The following is a 9,046-nucleotide window of genomic DNA, read 5'->3' as shown; positions in this document are numbered from 1 at the left end:
ATTTTGAAAAAATACACAATGTCAAATTGGAGTGACCGTTTGTTGAAAAAGGGAGCACTTCGTGAAATATTTTCGCACTAGTACGAAAAAGGAAATCAAGAAATAATTAGGGGAACAGTGTCATTGGAATCACCTGATAAATTTCAATAGAACATAATTTACATTTTAAAATTGCAATTGAAATTCACTAAAATAGATGATTCACTGAAATAATTGATAACGCCCGCGATCAATCACTGCCGAGAGATTAACGCATTAACAAAAAAATATCTTGTCAACAAAAAAGGCGTACCGTAACGGAATGAATAAAATTAAGAAAACATTTGTAAAATTATGAAACGATATGGAAATTCGTAAATGAATTATAAAACGAGAAATATGTACAGTTTGCAATACAAAACGTTTGGCGCTGACATCCAACTGCACTCTAGAAAATAAATATATTTTAGGTTAATACTGAGTTAATAAAATTCTTGTTAAATGTTTAATAATAAGACCGTTGTCCAGTTCATAATGAATAACATTATCATAATTTATAGTTGAAATATGCTATTAGGTAGAGAAAATTTTAAATATAATATTGATCGGAACAGGTTAAAACAGGTGAAAAGGTCAGTTCTAATGAATTATAAAATATTGATATCGGATTCTGAGTAGGAATACTTTAATTTATTATGAAACTTATCTATTTAGTCTTCTCCAAAATGTGTATTTTAATTGGAATATTTAAGTTTATATTTATAATAACTAATATTTTGTTTTAATATTTTATAAAACAATATAATCTACATAATATATAAATATTAAATATTATTTAATAATTTAATTTAACGTGAGTGTAATTTTTTGCAATATTTATTTATAAAAATTACCTATCTTCTTTGAAAATTTTTTCTTGGTGGAGCATTTTTCCGTTTTCGATTATTTGATGGAATATTATTTTGTTTCCAATCTTCAGCTTTCGATCTGTTGCTAACCGTAGCTTTCCGAGATGCAAGTTTTATTTCATTAATTATATTTCTGCAGTAAGTATCATAAACTTCTGTTTCTTTAGTCAGGTCCTTATCCCCACATAACCACAGTTCCGAACTGTAAATGATGGACCGCATTATCGACACCATGCGTGATATGTGTTTGAAATTGTCGGCTGATTTGATTGGTCCACTCTGGAAAACAAAATGTCTATAACTTCTTATGTATTTTTTCATATTTGTGAAGCCTTTTTCCAGTGAACTATAATATGCCGTTGGACTAATAAACAAGCAATTTATTCTTTCTTTGTTTATGAAATAAGATGTCACATCTCCAGGACTCAACTGATTGATTCTGATATCTCTCAACAATCTACAGACAAACAAAATCAAGATAATAATTTTTTTAAATTTTTAACTTTCGAACATTAAAATGTATTTATAATTTTAAATCGCTTACCATCAATATTAATCTATCAAACTGATGATTATATTAAATTATAGAATTTAAAAACGATTTATAATTTAATAATTAAATTACGAATTAGGTATATAATCTATAGTTTTGGTATTAGTATTACTATTATTAAAATAAGTTTTAATGTTTTTTCAACAGTAGAATTATAATTAATATGTAATTACCGCTCCTTGAACGACGGATATTTAACATTCACTTTATCCACCAAGTCATTGGTCCAATTATTCTTTTTTTAACTGTTCAATATCAATGAACAGTAAAATATCACTCATCGCTTTCGTTTCCAATAATTCTTTCGGTGTTATAAACGTTTTTAATTGTGGCGGTGGTATGCGATTGTATATCTTGAAAAAGTTTTAAAATAAAATAATGGCCGAAAAATATTTGGTAATTTCTAACACTTACTTTGGACGGGACGCAAACGGTTATACTTATTCGGGATCCTGCAAAAATATTTGCAATAAGTGCTTTTACCTCATCCCAATTCAAACCGTCCCATCCGCAACCGATTTTCGGGATCCCTAACTTGGATAACTTCATCTCTTTCATTTTTTGTAGTAGAGATTTTAGGGCTTCTGATAATGACTGCATTGTAGATTTCCCACCACTATATTTCTTAGTCACCAAGTAAAATGCCGTTTCATTACGATTGTTGAATACCACACCGACATTGCCTACGGTTAAATTTTGATCAAACAATTGACCAATACCACCGAAATAACGTCTAGAAAACAATTGAAATCATTATTGTTTTGATCAATGCTATATTTGCAAGATATTTGTACTTGAATTCCATCGCAATTCCATCTCCCATTCGTAAATCCTCCGCTACACAATGAGCAAGAGAAACGTCTCCAGACAGGTTGAATAAATTTTCGTCTATTTCTCTCAAATAACTTGAAAATATTTTAAAACAATTGTTAATAAATTGATTAAATTATCAATATTTTTATTTATGTATATTTACTATCAATATTATGTATATAAATTACTGTGCAGTCCCCGGAAAAACCACGAACTCAAGTGGTAAAAGCAAGCAATTTTTGGAGTTATACATATTTAATTAATTTTATATAGTTAAAATAAATAACATTTCTTATACTACACAAATTATTACAACCATTAAAAATATCCCTTAGTATTATAGAAATCTCAAATATATTATTTTGTTATTATTTTACTAAAAAAATAACTTACAATAAAACTATAATTAATTGAGTTATATTAATAATAATATATACCAAATTCTATCTTCTAAAGTTGGTTCTTTTTTATTTTGATCTATTCTAGGTTTCGTTTCTTTACACGCCATTGCATAACTTATAGGTTTTACATAGTTTTCATCAATTTTCTCTTCGTCGATTGTATTTTCATTCAGAGATCGGTTCTTATCATTTTTCGAACACGTATCACGACTAGTTGCATATTTAATTAATAATTTAAGTTATACATTTATGCTAATTTCATAAATATTTTTAACAACAAGTGTAAGTAACACAACAGAGTTCTATTCAATTATAAATGTACAATGTGGCTTAATAAAATTAATGAGATTTGTTTTCTAAAATCGTGACTATTTTGTAAATATGATTACTTTTTTCTTTAATTTGTAAGTTTCAAATTGTACTTAAAAAAATATTATACTTATTTTAAAATTATAGAGAAAAAATAAATATTTATCTGACCGTGTAAATTTTTTTCCCTTTTCGTATATCTAAATTAATTAAATACTATAAATTATATAAAAAATGGATACATGTTTTTCTAGTCAAAATAAAATTATTATGTATCTAATGACAATTGGTATTTTATGTGAAAACACTAATCATATAAATTATAAATACATACAAGTATATAAAATATATAAATTTATATAATATATATTATTTTGTATCAATATAAATGATTAATAATTATTACAATAAAAATTAAATACGTACCCAATTACAGGTTTTTCGGTGCAAGTTTCCTGTTTCACATTTGTTGTTTCTTTTACCATATCTTTAATTTTCATCACTTCTGATGGAACACTAACTTGACTTTCAGGTTCTACGGATGATTTAGGTTCATCACGTTTTCCTTTTTGTCCACCTAATGTAACTTGACCTTGTTCATTTAACAATACATTATTTTTACGGTTCTTCTTTCCTTTTTTCTTTGGTTTAGAATCATTAATCTTATTAACATTAGCTCTAAATAATAACAGAGACATTTTTTATTTACTTCTGTACAACTGAACTGTTCAATAATTAAAAAGAAGCAATGTAATCCTTACATTTATCTATGAAAAATCTAATAAATATACAATACTAAGATAATAAAAAAAATATAAACGAAAGGTATTAGGACTCCATTACAGTAACTCTAAACTTAAAAACTGTTAATTTAGTTGAATTTTTCAACTATGCTGAGCATAATTTGGTTCATTTGTATTTTTAAGTATAAATGTTTTTTAAAAAGTCAAAAACTTTCAATAAATAATTAGATTAATGTTGTAATTTATTATAACGACCAAAGCATATATTGATGTGTACAAAAATATTAATATTACATATATATTTAAATTATATTTTAAAAATGCACATAATTAATATTTAAGACTAAATGAAGTATATATTTTAGATGCATTTGAAATTTTACTAAAATTTATCATTCACTGCTTCTATTGAAATTAAAATTAGTTCATACCCGTCTTTAAGTAATGTCTTGCTTTCAGTTATACCTTGAGTAGGGTTTTTCTTACGTTCATTATTGTTTTTCACGGTACTTAAAGGAATTTCTTCGTTTCTATATATATTTTATAAATAGTTATAAATTTAAAATATAATGGAATTTAAATCAATTAAAAATAATAATCTGCTTTTCATCAGTATTTTCAAGTTTTGTGTTATTACAAAATTATTCGTGAAAGACATACCATATTTAAGTTCACCAATTACAAATTATGGATTGTTATATAATAATAAACTAATCAATGATTTACTTTTTTGTTTGTTTGTTCTTGTTCATTTTATTCATTGGAGAATTCATTACTTATTAATTCAAAATTGGTTACTCTAAAACTGAAAAAATAGTAACACCACAATAAGACGATTTTTAAATTTTTTTTTACTGAATTTAATATATATCAATTATTATTCTTTTATTTTTCATTGCTTTTTTAAAATATCAGTATTTTTATTATTGTTGCGTGCCAACCGATTGATCGAATCTCAGTTATTCACTCAGTATTTTCAACGCTTGATGTAGGTAGATGTTTTAAATAATTAATACTAGTTGTGGTTAAGGTGATTTATTTAAACTGTTCAAAATTATTCTTATTCTTTTAATTAAATAAACCATTGAAATTCTAAGTCCTAATATTTAAACTGTGGTGTAATATTCTAAGTCCAAATAATTTAATAACTGTTGAGGTTCTAAGTCCAGACCATAACATACACTAGCGTGAAAGTACTCAATGTTGCATAGCAAGAACTTATCTGCTTTGCCCTTTTTTCAGGTCCCTTATATACTCGATGGACGCAAGTTTGTGCGATATTATTATTAATATTTTTATCATTCGTAATATAATATGATGTATAGGATTGAACAGTTTCGTAGACGGGAGTGAAATCTTTTGTAAGAAGTTTCAGCGACCTTTTAAACAAGAGACGTCATCAGCATTTGTATCACATACTATTGATTGCACGGCATGTCACTATGCGTGTATTATGTACTTAAATATTGACAAGAGATTAAGCAAATAAATATTGTACTCCGATATAAAGTAAAGGACAACCACATTATGTTAATGTTCAGATCGCGAAAAAAAAAAAGAAAAATAATAATAATAAACCAAACACCGTGTACACGGGACATAACTACGGGGATTACCTACGACAATCGGATCTAATGTTACCGCAACACTTGCGCGCGTTTATCGTTTAAAACCGCCACTCGTTTTGCACAATTTAACCATTGTGGACGCGTTGATCGATGATATCGATCGATCGATGTAAATCAATGATCATAAATATGAATCGTACGAGACCTCAGTACTATCTAGTAGTTTCGCACACCCATTACCTTTAACCACGAGGACCGAGACCCCTACACAGTGGGCGAGTGTCTTATTCCCGACATAGGTGACGATCGAGTTTGTTCTGGTTCGGATTCGTTCGCTTCGTTGTACGCATACGAATTCAATGTTTACAATTAGACGTGATCGTGATCTAAATGTGTTCAGTTGTGCACGTGCCCTTACGGATATTTAATACTTACGTGATAGAAAGTCAGTGCCGGTTCTATACTCCTCGCGAGAATATTTAGTGAATTCGATATGTTCGGATTGAATATGATCACTATCCAGCTAGATGTTCACACGAGAATCGGAAAATGTTTCAAAATATTTGAAATGTTATTCCGTTTAAACTTTGTTCTTCACTTCACTGGTAGCTACGTTCAAATGCGGTTTTCAAATCGGTTATATTGACTGAATGCGTTCAATATCGCATAGAGATACGTGTAGTATATTTGTTTAGAATTGTTTTCGGCCAATACCCGATAGCAACACTCAAAATTATTATTTTTTTTTTTTTTTTATCATAATCTGCATCGTAATGGATTCGGTATGTTCTTGTAGGATAAAGTCTACCATGACATAATAATGACAAGATAAGTGTCATAATTTTCAGTAAGATTATTATGACACGTGCAATCAATCATTAACGATACACAAACATCAAATATAAATTACAAGGTTTTTACATATATATCTTTAGTTAATATTTTAAAAACCTATAGACTATCCCCCGTGTGAAACTCTGAGTACAAATCCTATTGATTAGAACTATGTTTTTTCATAAACCATTACATATGGATTGAACAGTCTAGTGCACCGTATCTCACTTAGTGGTAAGCGTATCCTTTGGGGTAGTTGAAATGATCTTAGTAGTAGCGGAACAATGTAAAATTTAATTTATTTAAAATGGTTGGTTTTGGACATATTCAACATATTGATATTTAGCTAGAAAAAAACACACCTTCATTCACCACTCAATATCAAAAACATTTACATATCGTACAAATTGTTAATAATGTTTGTATTTTTTTACGAAATACTTAATCCTCAATAGGCAATATATATATATATATATATACTTAGGTATTGTAATATATTAATAACCTTGAAAAATAAAAATAAAATATTTATATTATAAAATACATAAATTCTTCTTTTTTTAAATATAAAAAAGTATAAAAAGTTGATTGTATGGTTCGTAAGTTATAAGCATACATCTGTTATAATTTTTCTTTTTTTTTTCAAATTGTCTGTGCGTATTAACAACTGGAGTGTGACTTAGTAGCCAAAGTCGAAAAAAATTATAAATTTATAGATTCATGATTTTATCATTTTTTTATACACCTAATGATGGATTTTTTATTCCAAATCTGTTGTACGATACGCATATAGTAATGGTACAGACTACGCATTAGTTTATTATTAACCTTATATTTATAGATATATGTACGCATTATAAATTACAATTTACAATGCAAGAGAATAAAAATATTAAAAAAATTGACTTTTATTTTTCATAACCGATTTACAAGATATTATTTCTAGTCAAAATTAACAGTTTCGTAATTAACGTTACGGCTTAATTTTTTTTTTAAAAAAAAGGTTCTAGTTCCCGAATGTTTAAAGTTTACCGGTACCTAAACCAATTCATTTCGGTTCTGTTTCCTGGTTTTGATCTAGACCATGAACGGTGGCTACCGCTAGAGTTGCCAACTTTCAAATTTTTCAATGTAGGGCAATTTTTTTTAATCCAATTTATACCATGTTTCAGTGGCGTACCCATGTTTTTGGTGGTGGGGGGGGTGCAAAGTAAGAATAAAAAGACCACCATTATGGTTATTTGTACTGGTTATATGTATAAACAATATTTATTGTACAGAGAGGGGGGCATGGTATGGCTACAGCACTGCATAGTTAAGTAAGCAATACTGCAACTAACAGTACTATAGTATATAATATTATAATGATAACTAAGAAAAATATCTAATACATTTTATTTATATCACATTTATTAGATTAGCTTATTAATTATAACACTTGGATGTTTACCACCTTAATTAAATAATAAATTGATAAAATCAAAAGCATAATAATAATGAAATATAAATAGGTATTTTTGTAAAATGTAGGATTACCCTACAAATAGTTTATAGCATTGTTGAACGAAGGACAAATTAAACAAACGTAGGACAGTCCTGCCCAACGTAGGATGGTTGACAACCTTTGATGAGACGATGACAACCGATGATATATCTACATGAATAAACGGCTGTTCATATTATATTTAATAAATATAAATTAGCAGTTAGATACAGGAAAGATTGTACATACCCACTGGATACGATGTCGGTGTGCTTAAAGTTAAACGCTAAACGTTTTCACGTCAACTTGTCTTTACAATACTAAAAAGTAAGAAGGACAAAATATGTTCTAGACTCCACTACTAAATTGCATGGCTTACCGAAATGGTAATTATAAAAAGTACCCTATGATTTTTTATAATGTGTATAAGAAACAGCTCTACTTTTACCAACAATTATTTGTGAGCAGCTACTAATACAGTACATTTTTAACAAACAGAAAACATACTTATCAAGCAGAAATGCATGTAATAATAAGTCCGAGAAGACAAAACACAAATTATAAGAAATAATACTATATGCGCATGCGCGTGGCATCTTATCATTAATTTTTGGCGCAGATAGTAATTAATTGATTATTGAACAAGATAATGATTAACTACAAAGTATAAGTGTTTGTTAAGTTTCTAAATGCATTATTATAATAATATAATTAATTATATTGTATACACTACGTCAAAATAATGATCAATAACAATGTTTCGTGAATTCAGAATTAGTGATGCCTAAATTCAATTTTAAGCCGAAAAATAGATTGACATCTGATAAGCATGTGCGCATGCGCAGATGTCACCGGTCCTATAGTTATGTTAACTTAAACTCATTCTATAGGTGTGATATGCGATGACTATCCATTTTATATGATCTAAGGTAATTTATAATACATAGTAGTAAAATTAGATTAAATTTCCATAAGAGTCCGGTATTTAGAGGTTTCCTAAATGAAAATAGTGAAAATGTCCCCGTTCCCATAAAAACGTCTGCTATTCGGAGAAGTCCGCTTTTTAGAGGTGTCCGTTAGGGGAGGTTTCACTGTATATGATAAATTTATTATTGTCTTCAATAATATAAAATAAATCTAGTCAGCTTAGTGATTTTTGACAATTTTTTAATGTTTTGTCAAATATATAATATTTTATTTTGAATTTCTTCAGTTAAAAGTGTAGTATTTTACAAATTATAATAAATTGTTAAGAAACATTATTATATGAATATATTTGTATTGTCATAAAAATTAACCAAATTAACTATGATGAAACTCGTCAATAAATAAAACATATTTTTAAAGGAGATAAGAGACTTCGAAGGTATTATCTTAAGAATTTGTTGGATACAATAGCACATTATTATTAACATCGTTATTTTGAAATATTAACTAATAATATTATAACAATGA

General features: G+C 27.6%; 1 pseudogene; it reads right to left on the bottom strand.

Annotated features, from left to right (window-relative positions):
* Positions 1–872: 872 nt before the first annotated feature.
* LOC112681690 lies at positions 873–5,858 on the bottom strand (annotated as a pseudogene).
* Positions 5,859–9,046: the final 3,188 nt, after the last annotated feature.

The sequence above is a fragment of the Sipha flava genome, unplaced genomic scaffold (assembly GCF_003268045.1).
Source record: "Sipha flava isolate LNK unplaced genomic scaffold, YSA_version1 194_pilon_pilon, whole genome shotgun sequence".
Classification (NCBI taxonomy): Eukaryota; Metazoa; Arthropoda; class Insecta; order Hemiptera; family Aphididae; genus Sipha; species Sipha flava.
This window is presented reverse-complemented; position numbering and strand designations above follow the sequence as displayed.